General features: G+C 40.9%; 1 pseudogene; it reads right to left on the reverse strand.

Moving 5' to 3' along the window:
- Positions 1-5,353, reverse strand: part of LOC133067914 (pregnancy-associated glycoprotein 1-like) — a 43,015-nt pseudogene extending 37,662 nt beyond the window's left edge.
- Positions 5,354-21,074: the final 15,721 nt, after the last annotated feature.

Raw genomic sequence — 21,074 nt, forward strand, 5'->3', positions numbered from 1 at the left:
TTGAAGGTTTATATGTAACAGACTTGCTACACAGGCTTTCAGTGAATGTATGTAGTTAAGGAACAAGAGAGGAGAGTAAGGAGCTGCCTGTTATTTCCCTTTTTGCATGTATTATGGCCACTCTGAATAGGAATTCCATTGAGGATAATTGAGGCCCAGTGTATGGGAACATCACTGCAAGTGACAGAGGACCAAGATTCCAGGACGTGGCACAAGACCTATAGTTGGTTGAAAAGAGACAGGAGTGCAAAAAAGGAGGAAACGAGTTTTCCCTGGTTTATGTGAAAGACTTGGCAAATATTATCTGGATTTGTTTGTAGTGATTGAGCTGTGGTTTAGAGGAGCAGTCTCTGTTGCTCAGTATGAGCAAAGAGAGGAGAATGAACAATGAAAATCGAACATGTGTCCCAGGTCACGTATTTCTACTATTGAAGAGATGTAAGTTCTGTCAATTTTTCTGCTCCCTCCTGAGAAGAATTAGAGTAGTAAAAGAGGGAAGGTCCACACTATGCTATCACCTAATTCTTCTTCTGTCCAGTGAACATTGATTTCTAATGCAATTTCTTTATAAACAGAGGATGTACTTTGTATGATGGGAGATTTCTAATTTACTGTCCCATATAAAACTTTGGGGCTGTTCTGGTCCCAGGCACATGGGGCCCTGGGACCTGGCAGGCTCTATTTTGGCTCAGAGTCCAGTGTATGGGGATCTGCTCTCATCTGGGGCCTGGGTTATATCTTTAGTCTGGGTTCAATTCTATCATCTTGCTCTTTATCTTCAGCTTTTCCCATGTTCTTTCTTCCCATTTCTCTTTTCATCCCTGACTTCTTTGTGACTGACTAGTTTTTATGATACCCTTTTATATCCTTTGTCACTTTAATAACTGTAAATGTTTTCTAAGTAGTTTTAAGATCCATGGTATGCATCTTTAACTTGCCAATCATTATTAATTATGATAATTATTAATAATTATTAAATTAATTATTTATTTATCTTTTCTTTTTTAGTTTGGCATGCAGGATCTTCCTTCTGCTAGGGAACTCTCTATTTGAGGAGGGCAAGCTCAGTACTTGCAGTATGTAAGCTCTATTTGAGACATACAGCCTTTGTTGCTCAGTGGCATGTGGAATATTAGTTCTCTGGCAAAGGAACAAACCAGCATCCCATGCATTGCAAAGCTGATCCTTAACCACTGGACAATTGGGAAGGCCCTATATTTGCCTTTTAGTGTATATTACATGTTTTTCATTTGGGGCACTCTTCATACCCCGGTAGATATAGATTTCCACTTACTTTTAAATTCCTTCTGACTTGAGACTTTTTATAAAACATTTATTACATTGTTATGTTGGGGTGATGCAGTCTTGTACTTGTTGTATGTCTGAGAAAGTATTTTATCTGGTTTTTGATATGTATTTTTCTTGGGTATAAAATTCTTAGTCAATTATATTTCTCTCAGCACTCTAAGATGTGGTGCCAGTGTCTTCTGGCTAACATTGTTTCATATGCCTAATCTGCTGTCATTCTCATTTTTTCTTCTACTATTTCTGTTTTTCCTTCTGGTTACAATTATTTCGTTGCTTTTTTTTTTTTTTTTTCATTTATTTTTATTAATTGGAGGCTAATTACTTTACAATATTGTAGTGGTTATTGCCATACATTGACATGAATCAGCCGTGGATATACAAGTGTCCCCCATCCTAAATCCCCCTCCCACCTCCCTCCCCATCCCATCCCTCTGCGTCATCCCAGTGCACCAGCCCCGAGCACTTCTCATGCATCCAACCTGGACTGGCTTTTAAGCAATGAATTATGATATGCCTTTGTATAGTTGTCATATTTCTTGTTCTTGAGTTACTTGAGCTTCTGTGTTTATGGGTTTAAAGCTTTCATCACATCTGGAAATTTTTCAGCCAGTAATTATGAAGTTCTTTGCTCTATTCTCCTGTTTTTCACTTTCTGTGGGATTCCATTTACATATATTTTAGTATTCTTAAAGTTGTTTCAAATTTCTGTGATGGACTATTAAATTTTTTCCCAAAGTCTTTCCATTCCTATTTTCCATGTCTCAACTTAACATACTCAATATTCTTCAGCTTCATGAATATAAGGATTATTGTTGTAATAAACATTCTAATGTCCTTCCCTGCTAATTATGTAATCTATATTTTTAACTGTGTTTATGCTAATTGATTTTTCCATCATTATGGACATTTTCTTGTTTCTTTGCACATCTGGATTTTTTTTTGTCTTTTTAAATATATTTATCTTAATTTGAGGATAATTATTTTACAATATACGATGGAATTAAGACAAATACTTTCATGATTTATATGGAAATATTAAATTGGATGTTGTATGTGGTCATTTTATGCTTTGGAAGCTGGATATTTTTTAACATTTAGAAATTATTCCTGGTACTATTTGCAAACTCTGTTCATTTCTTGGATAGAATTGTACTTTTTGAAGGCTTGCTTTTCAGTTTTTTAAGCTGAAATGAGACCAGCTTTAGATCAGGTTTATTATTCCCCACTAGCAAGGCAATATTGTCTTCAGGGCCCTACTGATGTCATGGGAATTATGAGTAATTTCCACTCTGGTGGGTGGAGACACAATTAGACTTGGCTCAATTTGAGGCTCAAAGATTTTTCCCTATAATTCTAACTAGGACTATCAATTCTCCACTGAAAACTGGAGGGGTGTCACCTGTACACTGCCACAGATCTCTGTGTGTAGCTCTTTCCTGTGAACTTTAACTACCTACAGCCTCAAATCTCTCTTCTTGAGGAGACTGCTTCTCTCTGCCTAGATACCCCTTCCATGGATGTGTTGGAAACTATTTCTTGGAGTTGGGGCAATTGTAGAACTCACCTTACTTGCTCCCCGTCTCAGGAATCCATTCTCTGCTGCCAGATGTTTGATGTAAAAAACTGTTCTTTCATGTATGATGTCTCCTTTGGAGGTGTTTGAGACAGGAAGATAAATGTGTCATTTGCTCCTCTATGTCTACCAAAATGGATGTCCCCCTGCAATCAGAACTCACTGAATGCCTTGTGAATGGTAGGTACTGACTTCTGTGCATGGGTGTGGGCTTGATTGGGGATACGTCTTGGGGCCTTGGGAAGCCCAAGTCTTGCTGGAGAAACATGCCAATTACAAATAGTATTTGCTATGGGGTATGTTCAGTTCAGTTCAGTTGCTCAGTCATGTCTGACTCTTTGCAACCACATGGACTGTAGCATGCCAGGGCTCACTGTTCTTCCCAACTCCTGAAGCTTGCTCAATCTCATGTCCATCAAGTTGGTGATGCCATCCAAACATCTCATCCTCTGTCGTCCTCTTCTCCTTCCTTCAATCTTTCCCAGCAACAGGGTCTTTCCTAATGAGTCTCTTCTTTACATCAGCTAGCCAAAATATTGGAGCTTCAGGTTCAGCATCAGTCCTTCTAATGGACATTCAGTATTGATTTCCATTAGAATTGACTGCTTGGGTCTCCCTGCAGTCCAAGGGACTCTCAAGGGTCTTGTCCAACACCACAGTTCAAATCCATCAATTCTTCATCGCTCACCATTTTTTATGATCCAACATTCACATCCATACATGACAACTGGGAAGAATCATAGCTTTGATTATACTGAACATTTTCAGCAAAGTAATGTCTCTGGCTTAAAAATGCTGTTTAGGTTTGTCATAGCTTTTCTTCAGAAAAGCAAGCATCTTTTAATTTCATGGCTGCAGTCATCATCTGCAGTGATTTTGGAGCCCCCAAAAGTAAAGCTTCTCACGTTGTCCATTGTTTCACCATCTACTTGCCATGAAGTGATGGAACCAAATGCCATGACCTTCATTTTCTGAATGTGGAGTTTAAGCCAGATGTTTCACTCTCCTCTTTCACTTTCACAAAGAGGTCCTTTAGCTCCTCTTCACTTTCTACCATGAGGGTGGTGTCATCTGCATATCTGAGGTTATTGATATTTCTCCCAGCAATCTTGATTCCAGTTTGTGCCTCATCCAGTTGGGCATTTCTCAAGATGTATTCTGCATATAGGTTAAGTAATCAGGGTGACAATATACAGCCTCGACATACTCCTTTCCTGATGGAACCTGTCTGTCGTTCCATGTTGAGTTCTAGCTGTTGTTTCTCGACCTGCATACAGATTTCTCAGAAGCCAGATAAGATGATCTGGTATTCCAGTCTCTGTAGGTTTTCCATAGTTTGTTGTGATCCACTCAGTCAAAGGATTTGCATAGTCAATGTAGCAGAAGTAGGGATTTTTTCTGGAATTCTCTTGCTTTTTCTATGATCCAAAGGATGTTCACAATTTGATGTCTGGTTCCTCTGCTTTTTCTAAATCCAGCTTGAACATATGGAATTTCACAGTTTATGTACTGTTGAAGACTTGCTTGGAGAAATTACTTTGGTAGCGTGTGATATGAGTGCAACTGTGTGGTAGTTGAACATTATTTGAAATCACCTTTCTTTGGGATTGCAATCAAAACGACCTTTCCAGTCCTGTGACCACTGCTGAGTTTTCCAGTTTATCAAGCACACTGTATATTAGATATAGTCCCTTAAATCTATTTCTCACTTCCACTGTATATTCATAAGGGATTTGATTTAGGTCATACCTGAATGGTCTAGTGGTTTTTTCCACTTTCTTCAATTTCAGTCTGAATTTGGCAATAAAGAGTTCATGATCTGAGCCACAGTCAGCTCCTGATCTTGTTTTTACTGACTGTATAGAACTTCTCCATCTTTGGCTGCAAAGAATATAGTCAATCTGATTTTGATGTCGACCATCTGGTGATGTCCATGTGTAGAGTGTTCTCTTGTGTTGTTGGAAGAGGGTGTTTGCTATGACCAGAGCGTTCTCTTGGCAAAGCTCTATTAGTCTTTGCCCTGCTTCATTCTGTAATCCAAGGCCAAATTTGCGTGTCACTCCAGGTGTTTCTTGACATCCTACTTTTACTTTCCAGCCCCCTGTAAAGAGGAGGACATCTTTTTTGGGTGTTAGTACTAGAAGGTCTTGTAGGTCTTCATAGAACTGTTCAACTTCAGCTTCTTCAGCATTACTAGTCGGGGCATAGACTTGGATTACTGTGATATTGAATGGTTTGCCTTGGAAACAAACAGAAATCATTTTGTCATTGTTGAGATTGCATCCAAGTACTGCATTTCTGACTCTTTTCTTGACTATGATGGCTACTCCATTGCTTCTAAGGGATTCCTGCCTTGCAGGTAATTGCTCCTTACCTTGGAAGTAGGGTAGCTCCTTTCGACTGCCGCCCCTGAGCTTGAATGTGGGGAATTTCCTCTTCACCGTGCTTCTGCAGTGACTTTGCAGCCGCCATGCTTCTGTACCGCCATCACAGCTGTGGCTAGCAATAATTCAACAACTTATTCTTCCTGATATTTTTTCTGTTATTGTGACAGAAACATACGTATGTTAATACCTCAAAGCAAGACAATAATTTAAACTAATGTTCTGATGTAAGCTCTTCAGTGGCTAGAAACATAGGTTCACACATATCATAAAGAAGTTTAATTGAAATCCTGCTGTCTTAAATTGTGTACTGAAAGCATAAGTTTGTACCAACAAAATATATTCAGTTTTATTTTATTGTCTAAGGAAAATTTATACTTCCTCCTGTGACCACTGTTAAGCCCAGAAGAAAGACAACTTGATAACAGTGACTGTTCTGAGGTCTAACATGTAGCTTCTAAATATATATCCCATCAGATGATCTTAAAGAGATGGCTGATTTCAGGACTGGATCAAGAAATGCACAAAATAATCTTGGGAATCTTGAATGACAGGAACCTGAGGGACTTCAAAGACCAGTGGGGACTGGACAGAAAGTTTAAGACTCCACATGAAAAGGCCAAACATCTACCAGTTTATTGGGCAGAATGATGTTTCTGCTTCTCCTCAACTGTTTATGTTTGTCATAGCTTTCCTGCCAAGAAGCAAACTTCTTCTGAGTTCATGGCTGAATTCACCATCCACAGTGGTTTTAGAGGATAAGATGAAGAAATCTGTCAGTACTTCCACCTTTACTCCTTATATTTGCCTAGAAGGATGGGGCTGGATCCCATGATCAGAGTGTTTTAATATTTAATTTTAAGCTGGTCGAATGTGTCCCAATGTTAAAAGACAACATCTAATTTGTCACTGTGATAGACTGATAGGGCACCAACTGACCATTTTGAGCACTGAGAAAGGAAATAATCATCAATATGTATGCTATTTTTGTTTCTATTAAGCATATGTTATGCAACTACAAACAGTTCCAGGAAAACAAGCTAGACTGTCCCTTATGGGGGTGATGAGAGAGTGATGGGGATTATCTATAATGCAGATGAAGACTCACTCACTGCCCTGCAGCTCACCTCCTGCTGTGGAGGTCTGGTTCCTAATAGACCTGGGACTGGTACTGGTCCTGGCCCACTGTGCTGGTATTGTGGACTGCTGCTCTAAACCCAATAGTGGGACATTCTGTAAGACAAACCACCCTGCTTCCTCCCAGTTTCTGAACAAGTAAATGGCATTAAAATTGGGATAGGAGAAGTTATTTTGTCTTAAAAGAGAACAACCAAGTGCAACAAATAAGTACATTCTTTCAATAAACTGTGAAAAGACAACTGCTTTTTGAAAATCAGGGAAATTTTCATATGGAATGGATATAAGATGTTCATTTTATTGGGAACACAAGAGCAATTTTTTCACATCCTATCATGTTACCCCATATACTCTTTATGTACATTTTGTGAAATGTTCATCTCGTCCTTAAAATAGTTCAGAAAAAATGAATATGGAGTAAGATAGAGAATGAAATAAGGGTCTGTCTTGATTTAGAAACAGATCTGCATAGCTGCTATGGATTGAATTCTGTCCATCCTTGACTCCCAATGTGATGGGATTAGGAAATAGAGTCTTTGGGAGGTACTCAGGTTGACATGGTGTTTGATGGTGATTTCCTCATGATGGGATTAACCTCTCCTCTTTTTCTTTCTTATTCTCCCTCTTCCTCAGTCCCCTCCCCCACCACATGTGTGAACATAGCAAGAAGTGAAAGACCTGATGTAAGTCAAGAATGTCTTTACTGGGAACTCAACTGTCCACCACATTGATGTTGCATAGTCTCCAGTCTATGACACCCTGTGAGAGTAAGAGGTTAGTTTTGTAGTTATAGATGTCAAATGATGTAATATATGGTTCATGCCACTCTTCCTTCTTATTTTTGTTATGTGTGAAATCGTTTAGTAGTAAGAAGTTTATAGAAGGTCCATTTTGAAGTTTCTGTCTTAGTGATACCCTGAAGAGCCCAAGATAGCAGATTCAGGCAGGTTCCCAATGAATGATTAATGGGAGGGCCACATGCTCCTTGCTCCAACTGATTTCTTGTCATCTGAAAACTGTCCCCCACACCTGACAAACTTCCCGACCTCCCCCCTGGCCCTCCCCACCATCTGCATCTCCATTTTGCTGCTAAGCTCAGTCATCTAGCTGGAGATGTTGATTCAGGACAGGGTCTGGAAGCAGAAGGAATCCAGACATTTTTTAAAACAATGAACTGTGCAGAGCCCTTCTTGATTTTCCCTTCCTTAGGGGCATCGTCGGGTGAGTTATGGGGCCTGGGTAAGGAATGAGCCACAAGTGGGACTCCATAGATAGCTGCAAGTGAAGGGAGGAGGAATTCAGAATCCAGTAACCAGGAGGTGGGCAGTTTGCACAGGACCCAGGAGAGAAGGAAGAAGCATTGGGAAAAGAATAGTGCCTAACAGAGGGCCAGACCTACCTGAGTCTTCTGGTTAAATTTGGAAGTCACTTCTTTCCTGCTGGAATTCTTACTCCAGATGTGCAGCCAATAGAGCTGTACTCACTGTCAAGGAGTCATGCAGAGATGGACAGCCTCCCCCAGGGGCCCTTTGATTCCATTATAACAGTGAGTATCCTCCCAAGCCAGAGAGCAAATGGCAGGTCGTCCAAAAGATGACATACTTGAAATAGTATTTAAAATACTACAAAATTTGTCTAAGAGTCCTGGCATATCTTGTTCCCAGAGATTTTTAGGAGAGAGGATTCATCAGCCAAATTTGGGTTTCCGCTGAAGAATCTACAAGCTTCCCCATTGGTAATGTCTGAATTATAACGACCTGATCTCATCCCACAGAACCCAAGTGACAGTAAGTTCCAGTGGGAAAGGCCTCTAAAGTTTTCGGTGTCACAGAAGCTGTGTGCCAAGTGGTCTGCCACTTCCAGTCCTGAGCCCAGGACCCAGGAACATCACCAGACAGTTAAAGCCCCCGGCCCAGCAGAGGCAGCCTCAGCATCCTCAGCAACAGGCACCTCTGAGCCATTTGTCCACTGATTGGCATTGAACTTCAGTCTGGTACAAGTGTTCTGGAGCAAGTCTAGTATCCCTCATCCAAGAGATGGCAAACTGAACCCTGGGGTGTATGACTCAGTGTAAGGCTGCAGGCAACTAGTGAAGACTTGGGACTCAGGAACTCTGGTTCCCAGGCTAGGAGACTTCGAGGAAGGGCAAGATGAGTGAAACGTCAATTGCATCCACTACTCGGGACCTCTCAGTTGTCTGCAATCTCAAGAGAGGAAGTTCCTTTGTTGTTGCCCCTCAAGTCTGGTTCCAAATTGACCAGCAAACCTGCCTCCATGTAGCACTAGGAAAGCAATAGTCAGGGCTGTTTCATCCATGAACAAGGCACAGTGGGGAAACCCCAGTTGTTTTGACCCCAGGAGGCAGTCATGCAAGTGGTGACTGACTCACTCCCAACTTAGAATCCAAAGAGCACCTGCTCCTCATTCACACAACATATACCCTTGGCTTCCTGGGTAACATGAACCTGCATTCATAGAGAGAAGCATTCTCTTCTCAGCCTTCTGGCAACTTAGGAAAGTGTCTTATGTTTACTTCGGGAACCCCTGGCTGAGTGAATTTGGGGCTTGAGACTAGCCTGGATGAAGGGGCTGTGTTCCCTCTTTGATGCTGCAAGAGACCTTGGAGCTTCAAAGGCCTTGAGTAGGCTACAATCACATTTATGTTTTTCAGGAACTTTGCTTTATGATTCTCGTTGGAGAAAAAGGACAGAAACACAGGACAAGCCTGGACATCTCTGGGGCTCAGCTGATTGAGTTGAGTTTCAGCCACCAGGCTTCAGAGTCAGGGGCTGATGTTATTCACAAGCCACCTTTGAAGAAGGAATAGAGGAAAGAGATTTTGGGCAGAGAGCAGTGTGGTCAACGGGCCATGGGAATCACATAGGGCAAGATGAAACATGAGTGACTCCTTGTTTCTTTGCTCTTTCTGTTCCTTGGAATTTCTACTCTTGAGAACAAGTACATGGAGAGAGTCTAGGCGCTGGTGGTGCCCCTGGCATCTGATGCTCCTGGTGATAACCAGTTTGTGTACATGTCCCTGAGTTCAGAGCCGATTCAGCCTTGTGATAGCCCCAGGTTCATCCTTCTTGGGAAGCTTGATATGGCTCCTTGCTGCTGACTCAAAACTGAAGTATGGGATGAGGCCATGGTGATTGAGCTGTTGTCCACGTTCCAGGCATTGAAGGATGGTTGGCAGTGGAACGGTAGCCATTTATTAAACTTGGTTACCTTGGTTTTTAGTAGGGGCTACTTTCCACATCTAGAATTCTTTTCTCCCAGCTTTTTGCATAGCTGAGTCTTTCTCAACATTTAGCATCATCTCAAATGAGTGTCTCTCAGGTTTGCTTTCCCTGGCCACAGCACTCTCACAAGCACTGACTCTGATCCAAAAAGTTCCTAGACACTTCCCTCGGTCAAACCAATAATTATAGTTACCACAGTGGCAAGGTGTGAGAGGGATAAATTGAGAGTTTTAGATTAATATATGTATACTACTATATTAATTTTTTCCCAATTATTTTTATTAGTTGGACACCAATTACTTTATAATATTGTAGTTATTTTTTGCCATACATTGATACGAATCAGCCATGGATTTACATGTGTTCTCCATCGTCAACCCCCCTCCCACTGCCCTCCCCATCCCATCCCTCTGGGGCATCCCAGTGCACCAGCCTGAGCACTTGTCTCATGCATCCAAACTGGTGGTCTGTTTCACACTTAATAATATATGTTTCACTGCTGTTCTCTCAGATCAACCCACCTGCGCCTTCTCCCATGGAGTCCAAAAGCCTGTTCTATACATCTGTGTCTCTTTTTCTATCTTCCACATAGGGTTATCGTTACCATCTTTCTAAATTCCACATATATGCGTTAGTATATTGGATTGGTGTTTTTCTTTCTGGCTTACTTCACTCTGTATAATGGGCTCCAGTTTCGTCCACCTCATTAGAACTGATTCAAATGAACTCTTTTTAATGGCTGAGTAATATTCCATTGTGTATATGTACCACAGCTTTCTTATTCATTCGTCTGGTCATGGACATCTAGGTAGTTTTCATGTCCTGGCTATTATAAACATTGCTGTGATGAACTTTGTGGTACGCGTGCCTCTTTCACTTCTTGTTTCCTCGGTGGCTATGCCCAGGAGTTGGATTGCTGGGTCATAAGGCAGTTCTGTTTCCATATTTGAAAGAATCTCCACCATGTTCTCCATAGTGGCTGTACTAGTTCGCATTCCCACCAACAGTGTAAGAGGGTTCCCTTTTCTCCACACCCTCTCCAGCATTTATTGTTGTAAACTTTTGGATAGCAGCCATTCTGACTGGAGTGTAATGGTAGCTCACTGAGGTTTGATTTGCATTCCTCTGATAATGAGTGATGTTGAGCATCTTTTCATTGTATACTTTACTATATTTAATAGATAATCAACAAAGACCTACTGTATAGCACAGGAATTCTGCTCGATAGTCTGTAATATCCTGTATGGGAAAAGAATTTAAGAAAGAATGGATACATGTGTATGTATAAGGGAATTAATTGCCCATACAACTAATATTAATACAATACTGTAAATACACTATACTTCTATATAAACTAAAAGCTCAATTTAGAAAAAAAAAAAGGTTACCTGTAGAGACCAATGGGGATCATTAGACAGGCAGGATTCCAGATACAATGCTGGAGATGGCAGAGTGGGCGTTGAAATTTAGACATGATCTGAAGTTGCATTTTCCTGAGCCTTGGTGTCTTTTACTTCTAGTGTCAGCCTTCATTTGTCTTTGGAGGATCTAATACAAGGTCTTGGAGACACCAGCTGGGTGTACTTGCAGGATGAGAGGGAGGTGCTAGTAGGAGAGTGAAATCCCAGCTCCTTAGCCTTGGGTTGGGGCACATTTGAGGCACAACTTATGCTCCAAGTTCCATGTGAAAACAGATTGTAGCTTCCCTCTCCACGGCTTGAATGAAATCACACCCAGACTGGTTTCTGAGTCATCTAACTGGAGATGTTGATTCAGGACAGGGTCTGGGAGCAGAAGGAATACAGACATTTTTAGAAACAATGAACTGGGCAGATGCCTCCTTGGTTTTCCCTTCTTTTGTGCCATCTTCATGTGAGGGATTGGGCCCAGGTAGGTAGTGAGCCACAAGTGGGACTGTGTAGATATCTGCAAATGAAGGGAGGAGGAATTCATAACCCAGTAGCCAGGAGATGGGCAGCTTGCACGGGACCCAGGAAGGAAGGAAGAAACACTGGGAAAAGAATAGTTCCTAACAGAGGGCCAGACCTGCATGAGTCTCTGGTTAAACTTGTAGGTCACGTCCTTCCTGCTGGAATTCTTACTCCAGATGTGCAGTGGATAGAGCTGTACTCACTGGCAATGAGTCACGGGGAGGTGGACAGCCTCCCCCAGAGGCCCTGTGATTCCACTCTAACTGTGGGTATCCTCCCAAGCCAGAGAGCAAATGGCAGGTCATCCGACAGACTAGCCTGGATGAAGGGGCTGTGTTCCCTTTTTGATGCTGCAAGAGACCTTGGAGCTTCAAAGGCCTTGAGTAGGTTACAATCACATTTATGTTTTTCGGGGACGTTGCTTTATGAATCTGGTTGGAGAAAAAGGACAGAAACACAGAACAAGCCTGGACATCTCTGGGTCCCAGCTGATTGTGAGCTGAGTTTCAGCCACCAGGCTTCAGAGTCAGGGGTGATGTTATTCCCAAGCCACCTTTGGAGAAGGAATAGAGGAAAGAGTTTTTGGGCAGAGAGCAGTGTGGTCAAAAGGCCATGGGAATCACACAGGGCAAGATGAAACAAGAGTGATTACTTGTTTCTTTGCTCTATCAGTTCCTTGGAGTTTCTACACCTGAGAACAAGTACATGGAGTAAGTCAAGGCATTCCTGGTTCCCCTGGCATCTGATGCTCTTGGTGATAACCAGTTTGTGTACACATCCCTGAGTCCAGAGCCGATTCTGCCTTGTGATAACCCCAGGTTTGTCCCTCTTAAGAAAGTTGATATGGCTCCATGCTGCTGACTCACAACTGAAGTATAGGATGAGGCCATGGTGGTTGACCTGTAGGCCAAGCATGGAAGGATGGTTGGCAGTGGAAGGGTAGCCATTTATTAAGCTTGGTTACCTTGGTTTTTAGCAGGGGCTACTTCCCACATCTAGAATGCTTTTCTCCCAGCTTTTTGCATGGCCGGGTCCTTCTCATCATTTTGCATCATCTCAAGTGAGTGTCTCTCAGGTTTTCTATCCCTGGCCACTGCACTCTCACAAGCATAAACTCTAATTCAATAAGTGTCTAGACACTTCCATTGGTCAAAACAATAATTATAGTTACCACACTGGCAAGGTAGGAGAGGGGTAAATTGAGAGTTTGAGATTAATATATGTATAATACTACATTTAATAGATAATCAACAAACCTACTGTACAGCACAGGAATTCTGTTCAATAATCTGTAATATTCTGTATGGGATAAGAATCTAAGAAATAAGAGATACATGTGTATGTATAAGGGTACTAATTTCCCATACAACTAATATTAATACAATACTGTAAATACACTATACTTCTATATAAATTAAAAGCTCAATTTAGAAAAAAAAAAAAAAAGGTTACCTGGAGAGACCCATGGGGTTCTTTAGACAAGCAGTATTCCAGATATGATGCTGGAAATGGCAAAGTGAGTGAAGAAATCAAGACATGATATGAGGTTTCATTTTCCTGTGCTTTGGTGTCTTTTGCTTCTAGTGTCACCTTTGATTTGTCTTTGGAGGATCTAATACAAGAGCTCAGAGACACCAGCTGGGTGTAGTTGAAGGATGAGTGGGAGGTGCTAGTAGGAGAGTGAATTCCCAGCTTCCCAGCCTTGGGTTGGGACACATTTGAGGCACAACTTATATCCCAAGTTCCATGTGGAAACAGACTGTAGCTTCCCTCTCCACGACTTGCATGAAATCAGACCCAGACTGCTTTTATCCTATGTCATGTCCTGCTTCCTCTGAGACCACACTTGTTTCTCTGGGATGATTTTTTTTTTTTTAATTTTGACTGTCCTACATCTTCATTTCTGCTCAGGACTTCCCTATTTGAGGCAAGCAAGAGTTACTCTGTAACTGCAGCACACTGGTTTTCAATCCTGTCCTTCTCTTTGGCAGATCACAGGCTCTAGTGCACTCAGGCTCAGTAGTTGTGGCCTACCAGCTTAGCTGCCCTGGGGAATTTTCAATCTTCCACAACCAGGTCTCAAATGCATATCTTAAGCACTGGATCAAAAGGCAAAACACTCTGGAAGGAATTTGAAATGCATCACTTTTACATGAATCTTGGCACCATGGCCTATTTATGAGGAGACTGATAGAGGATTGTCCCCTGCTACAAGCAACCTCCTGAGATCAGGACTGATTTAGCTTCCCCTCCCAAGTGTTCTGACAGCATCTTGACTGTCCTGCCATGTGGCTTTGTTCTTGCTTGAGTTTCTGAAACCCACACTAGACCACAGCTTCCAGAGGGCAGGGCCGTCACTTGACTCACTTGTAAATATATGTCAGTAGATCTTGTCTCACTCAGACTCTCACATCAAGACAAGACTAACACAAAGATCAGTTATTCTATTATGAGTGTTAGGTTACAGGTTCACCTACTGTAATCAAACCCTAAATAACAGTCTTAAATACAATAAATTTTCAAATCTCTTTCATATAACGTTTGTGCAGGTCTCTCCACAGAGATGGGAGCCCACTTTTTTCTTGTCACATCTTCCAGCTGTGCTACTTACCTCTGGTCTAAAATGGCTACTCCAGCTCCTGTCATTACATCTGCATCCCAGCTCGTGGGACAGAAAATAATACTTCCATTTTGAAGTGACTTATCAACACTCTTCAAATTCCACTGGCCAGAGTATCTTCCATGGTCATAGGAAACCTATGGGTGGTGGGTCCACCAAGGGCAGGGGAATGTGATCCTACTACAGAACATTCATGATGAGTAACAAGGGCCACCATCCTTCAGTCATGTTCCATCATTCATTTTTCTTTGCTTCTCCCCACACAGCTCTCAGTCTGTCTTGTCCTGCAGATATGGATATGGATGTGGCGATAAGAGAGAAAATGGCCCAGGCTGTACAAATATGAGGAAAACAAGAAAGGAAAGAAGATAAGAAAGTATAAAAATGCAAAATCTATAGGAAAGAAGGCTTGTAATCATAATTTTGCATTTATGCAATTTAAGTATACCTGGGCTTTATGAATCAATTTATAAAATAAAAAAATAAGAGAAATGTAAAATATAAATATATTCAATAATCAGAACAAAATAATAAGGCTGTATCATATTAAACACACAGTAGTTTCAGAATAATGTTTGGATGTGCATTGCAGAAAACTAAAACAACCATAGCTTCAGCAAGATAAACTTGATTTTTCTCTCCCACTGAAACAAAGCTGGAGGTGGGCCAGCCGGAGCTTGGGTGGTATGCATCTCCAAGGTTACATGATTGTCCAAAACAACTACAGGAGTTCCAGCTATCACAACTAAAATCCAGACAACATTTAGGAAATAGGGGGGGAAGGGAAGAGTCTCATCTCTCAGCTAAATCAGCTCCTTGAAAGCAGTCTTCCAAGAAAACCCTCTTCTAGGTCTACTTGCATCTCAAAGTAACCGGTTATGACTAAGAGCATGGGTGGGCAGGAAATGCAGTCCTGTAGCTCCTGGGCTCATAGCTATATGACAAACCATTTTCAGTTTTGAAAGAGAAGAAGAGAATAGATCATTTGGTAGGTAGCCACATGTGCCTGCCTTAAAGAACAAACCTTTTCTGAATGGATGAGGCTGAATGGCTGGGCACAGTGTGGGAGCCAGGAGGAAGGAGAAGCAATGAGAAACAGCTAGATGGATCTGAACTGTGCTGCAGAAAAAAAAGAGACAGAATGGTCAGTAGAAATCTTCTAAGGACTGAAGTGAGGATTATACATGCCACGTGACACAATTTGTTTTGAAAGCTGCTTTTCCAACTCAGGACTCAAATCTCTTCCAGTTCTTCAGCTTCTAAATACCTTGTCTTTGTTACCTCACATTCTGACCTACCTCTCTCACCTCCCTTATTTCTGTTCACATCACTTCTCCATCTATTCCACTAGCATTGCAAGATCCAGGAGTGAGGAGTTAGCAATACTATCTAGAAGTGGGTAGAAACACAATGACTATTTCTACTTTGGTATTTGTTTGTCCTGATCAAGGTCTTTTGAAGGACTGAGATGGCTAGAATTATGGAGATCTCATGTTTCCCCTAAAATCCCAAACAATGTGACTTCCTTGAACCTGGAGGTAATGTGTTCACTTTTGCATGTACAGGTCTCAGAAGAACAGTATATCCCCTGTATATGAAGAAATTACATTTCAAAAGGGTGTTCAAAAATCCCAGTTACTTCATAAGTCCAGCAAACTTACTTAGTAGCCAACTAAGTCAATTGGCTATATATTATTGTAGTTTAATAGCTTTATAATGCTTTTCACACAAACAATACATAAAAAACAAGCCCAAACAATAAAACAAACCGTACCTGGATAGGGCATGAAAACCCACTTCAGTATTCTTGTCTGGAGAATCCCCATGGCAAGAGGAGCCTGGCGGACTACAGTCCATAGGTTGCAAAAGTCAGATAGAGCTGAGCAACTAAGCACAGCTGTAAAAGTAGAGTAGTAGTACCATCTACATCACCACTGCATTTATGCTTTTCCGTTCAGACACTGTAGGCTTGAAATGAAAATACTGCACTGTTGTCCTCCATACACTTCTGTACATTAAAGTACACAAAGCACACCCACTTGTCTGGGATGTGCCCACGAAAATCTGTCTCAGATCTGTGAACTAACTGATGTGATTGTTCATGCAAATGCACTTTAACATGTTTGAAAGTTTTCAACTTGAATGTCTGTATGTAACATACTTACTACACAGGTTTTCAGTGAATGTATGTAGTGAAGGAACAAGAAGGGTGAGTAAGGAGCTGCCTGTTCTTTCTCTTTTTGCATGTATTATGGCCACTCTCAGCAGGAATTTCATGGGGTATAATTGAGGCCTTGTATATGGGAACATCCCTGCAAGTGACAGAGGATAAGGATCCCAGGATTTGGTACAAGAGACATGGTTGGCTGAAAAGATCCAGAGGTGCAAAATAGGAGGAAACAACTTTTCACTGGTGTATGTGAAAGGATTGGCAAATAACATCCGGGTTTGTTTGTAGTGATTGAGCGGTGGTTTAGGGGAGCAGTCCCTGTTGCCCAGGATGAGCAAGAGAGGAGACTGAACCGTGACAATCCATCCTGTATCCCAGGTCAAGTGTGTCTAGTATTGAAGAGATGTAAGTCCTGTCAATTTATCTGCTCACTCCTGAGAAAAATTGGAGTAGTAAAAGAGGGAAGGTCCACACTGTGCTATCACCTAATTCTTCTTCTGTCCAGTGAATGTTGATTTCTAACGTAATTTCTTTATAAGCAGAGCATATATTTTGTATGATGGAAGACTTCTAATTTACTCTTCCATATAAACATTTGGGGCTGTTTTGGGCCCAGGCACATGGCACCCTGGAGACTGGCAGACTCTGTTTAGGCTTGAAAGTGCAGTGTATGGGGGAATCTGCTGTCGTCTGGGCCCTGGATTATATCTTCAATCTGGGTTCACATCTGAGGGATTAACTCTAGTTGGGTTTAATTCTATCATCGTGCTCTTTATCTTCAATTTGTCTTCAATTTCTCTCAGCACTCTAAGATGTGGTGCCAGTGTCCTCTGTTTCATATGTGCAATCTGCTGTGATTCCCATTTTTTTGTTCAACAACATCTGTTTTTCCTTCTGGTTACATTACTTTGGTTGATTGTTTTAAACAATGAATTACTCTGCCTTTGAATTATTGTCATATTTCTTGTCCTTGAATTAAGTGAGCTGCTTTGCTCATGGGATCGAAGATTTCATTGTATCTGGAAAATGTTCAGCCAGTAATTATGAAGTTCTTTTCTCTATTCTCCTTTCACTTCCTGTGGGATTCCATTTACATGTATTTTGGTATTATTTACATATATTTTACATATATTTAGTTTCAAGTCTCTGTGATGGACAATTAATTTTTTCCCAAAGTCTTTCCATTCCGATTTTCGATGTCTCTATTTAACATACTCAATATTCCTCAGCTTCATGAATGAAAGGATTATTGTTCTAGTAAGCATTTTGTTTTTTTTTTCTCTTTTTTTTTTCTAGTAAGCATTTTAATGTCCTTCCTTGCTAACTATTTAATGTATATTTTAACTGTGTTTTTACTAATTGATTTTTCCCTCATTATAGATATTTTCTTGCTTCTTTGCACATTGGAATTTTTTTTCTTTTTAAATGTATTTATTTATCTTAATTAGAGGATAATTACTTTTCAATATTGTGATTGACCTACGACAAATACTTACACAATTCATATGGAAATTTTAAATTGGATATTGGGCATGGTCATTTTTATCCTTTGGATGCTGGATATTTTTTAAATTTTATAAATTACTCCTGGCACTGTGTGCAAACACTGTTAATTTCTTGGAAACAATTTTACTTTTTGAAGGATTGCTATTTACCCTTTTTTGCTGAAAAGAGACCAGCCTTTAGACCAGGTTTACTATTCTCCACTAGCAAGGCAATATTGTCTTCAGGGCCATACTGGTGTCATGGGAATTATGAGTAATTTGCATGCTGGTGGGTGGGGACACAATTAGACCTGGCTCAATTTGAGACTCAAGGATTGCTCCCTATAATACTGACCAGTGCTATCAACTCTCTGCTGAAAACTGGAGGGGTATCCCCTGTACACTGCCACAGATCTCTGTGTGTAGCTGTCTCCTGAGAACTCTAACTATCTAAAGTCTCAAATTTCTCCTGGAGACCATTTGTCTCTGCCTAGTTACCACTTCCAGGGATGTGTGGGAAATTATTTCTAGAGCTGGGGCAATTGTATAGCTCACCTTACTTGCTTCCCCGTTCAGGAATCCATTCTGTGGTGCCTGATGTTTGATGTAAAAAAAGTGCACTTTCATTTATCTTGTCTACTTTGGAGTTGTTTGAGACAGGAGGATAAATGTGTCCTTTACTCCTTTATGTCGACTAAAATGGATGTCCCCGTGCAATCAGAACTCACTGAATGCCTTGTGAATGCTAGGCACTGACTTCTGTGCCTGGGTGCAGACTTGATTGAGGATATGTGTTAGGGCCTTGGCGAGCTCCAGTCTTTCTGGAGAAACTCACCAATTCCAAATAGCATTTTCTATGGGGTATGTTCAGTTCAGTTCAGTCTCTCAGTCGTGTCCGACTCTTTGCAACCCTATGGGCTGCAGCACAACAGGTCTCCCTGTCCTTCACCAACTCCTGGAGCTTGTTCAAACCCATGTTCATCACGTTGGTGATGCCATCCAACCATCTCATCCTCTGTCGTCCTCTTCTCCTCCTGCCTTCAATCTTTCCCAGTAATAGGGTCTTTTCTAATGAGTACATTCTTCACATCAGTTGGCCAAAGTATTGGATCTTCAACTTCAGCATCTTCCAATATCCTTCCAATAGATATTCACGATTGATTTCCTTTAGCATTGACTAGTTGGATCTCCTTGTAGTCCAATGGATTCTCAAGAGTCTTGTCCAACACCACAGTTCAAAACCATCAATTTTTCATCACTCACCATTCTTTATGGTCCAACTGTCATATCCATACACGACAACTGGAAAATTCATAGCTTTGATTATACCGAATTTTTTCAGCAAAGTAATGTCTCTTCTTTTAAAAATTTTGTCTAAGTTTGTCATAGCTTTTCTTCAAACGAACAAGCATCTTTTTATTTCATGGCTGCAGTCATCGTCTGGTAAGTCAGGTGGTCTGGTATTCCCATCTCTTTCAGAATTTTCCTCAGTTTATTGTGATCCACAGAGTCGAAGGTTTTTGGCAAAATCAGTAAAGCAGAAATAGATGTTTTTCTGGAATTCTCTTGATTTTCTGATGATCCAGTGGATGTTGGCAATTTGATCTCTTGTCCCTCTGACTTGTCTAAATCCAGCTTGTACATCTGGAAGTTCTTGGTGCACGTATTGCTGAAGCCTGACTTGGAGAATTTTGAGCTTTACTTTACTAGCATGTGAGATGAGTGCAAGTGTGAGGTAGTTTGAACATTACTTGGAATTGACTTTCTTAGGGATTGGAATGTAAACTGAACTTTTCCAGTCCGGTGGCCACTGCTGAGTTTTCAAAACTTGCTGGCATATTGAGTGCAGCACTTTCACAGCATCATCTTTCAGGATTTGAAATAGCTCAACTGGAATTCCATCACATTGACTAGCTTCATTCATAGTGATGCTTTCTAAGGCCCACTTGACTTCACATTCCAGGATGTCTGGCTCTAGGTGAGTGATCACACCATTGTGATTATCTGGGTCATGAAGATCTTTTTGGTACAGTTCTTCTGTGTATTTTTGCCACTTATTAATATCTTCTGCTTCTGTTAGTTCCATACCATTTCTGGCTTTTATTGATCCTTTTTTTGCATGAAATGTTCCCTTAGCATCTCTAATTTTCTTGAAGAGATCTCTAGTCTTTCACATTCTCCTCTATTTTATTGTGTTGATTGCCAAGGAAGGCTTTCTTATCTCTCCTGGCTATTCTATGGAACTCTGCATTCAAATGGGAATATCTTTCCTTTTCTCCTTTGCTTTTTGCTTTTCTTCATTTCACAGCTATTTGTAAGGCCTCCTCAGACAACCATTTTGACTTTTTGCATTTCTTTTCCATGGGGATGGTCTTGATCCCTGTCTCCTGTACAATGTCACGAACCTCTGTCCATAGTTCATCAGGCTCTCTGTCTATCAGATCTAGTCCCTTAAATCTATTTCTCACTTCCACTGTATAGTCATAAGGGATTTGATTTAGGTCATACCTGAATGGTCTAGTGGTTTTCCCTACTTTATTCAGTTTAAGTCTGAATTTGGCAATAAGAAGTTCATGGTCTGAGCCATAGTCAGCTCCCAGTATTGTTTTTCTGACTGCATAGAGCTTCTCCATCTTTGGCTGCAAATAAAATCAATCTGATTTCAGTGTTGACCATCTGGTGATGTCCATGTGTAGAGTCTTCTCTTGTGTTGCTGGCAGAGGGTGTTTGCTATGGCAAGCGCGTTCTCTTGGCAAAACTCTATTAGCCTTTGCTCTGCTTCATTCCATACACCAAGGCCAAATTTGCCTGTTACTCCAGGTGTTTCTTGACTTCCTACTTTTGCATTCCAGTCCCCTATAATGAAAAGGATATCTTTTTTGGGTGTTAGTTCTAAAAATTCTTGTAGGTCTTCATAGAACCGTTCAGCTTCAGCTTCCTCAGCATCACTGGTTGGGGCATAGGCTTGGATTACCATGATACTGAATGGTTTGCCTTGAAAACAGAGATCATTCTGTCATTTTTGAGATAGCATCCAAGTACAGCATTTCAGACTCTTTTGTTGACTATAATAGCTACTTCATTTCTTCTAAGGGATTCCTTCCCACGGTAGTAGATATAATGGTCATCTGAGTTACATTCACCCATTCCAGTCCATTTTAGTTCACTGATTCCTAGAATGTTGACATTCACTCTTGCTATCTCCTGTTTGACTACTTCCAATTT

Source organism: Dama dama, chromosome 2 (genome assembly GCF_033118175.1).
Source record: "Dama dama isolate Ldn47 chromosome 2, ASM3311817v1, whole genome shotgun sequence".
NCBI lineage: Eukaryota > Metazoa > Chordata > Mammalia > Artiodactyla > Cervidae > Dama > Dama dama.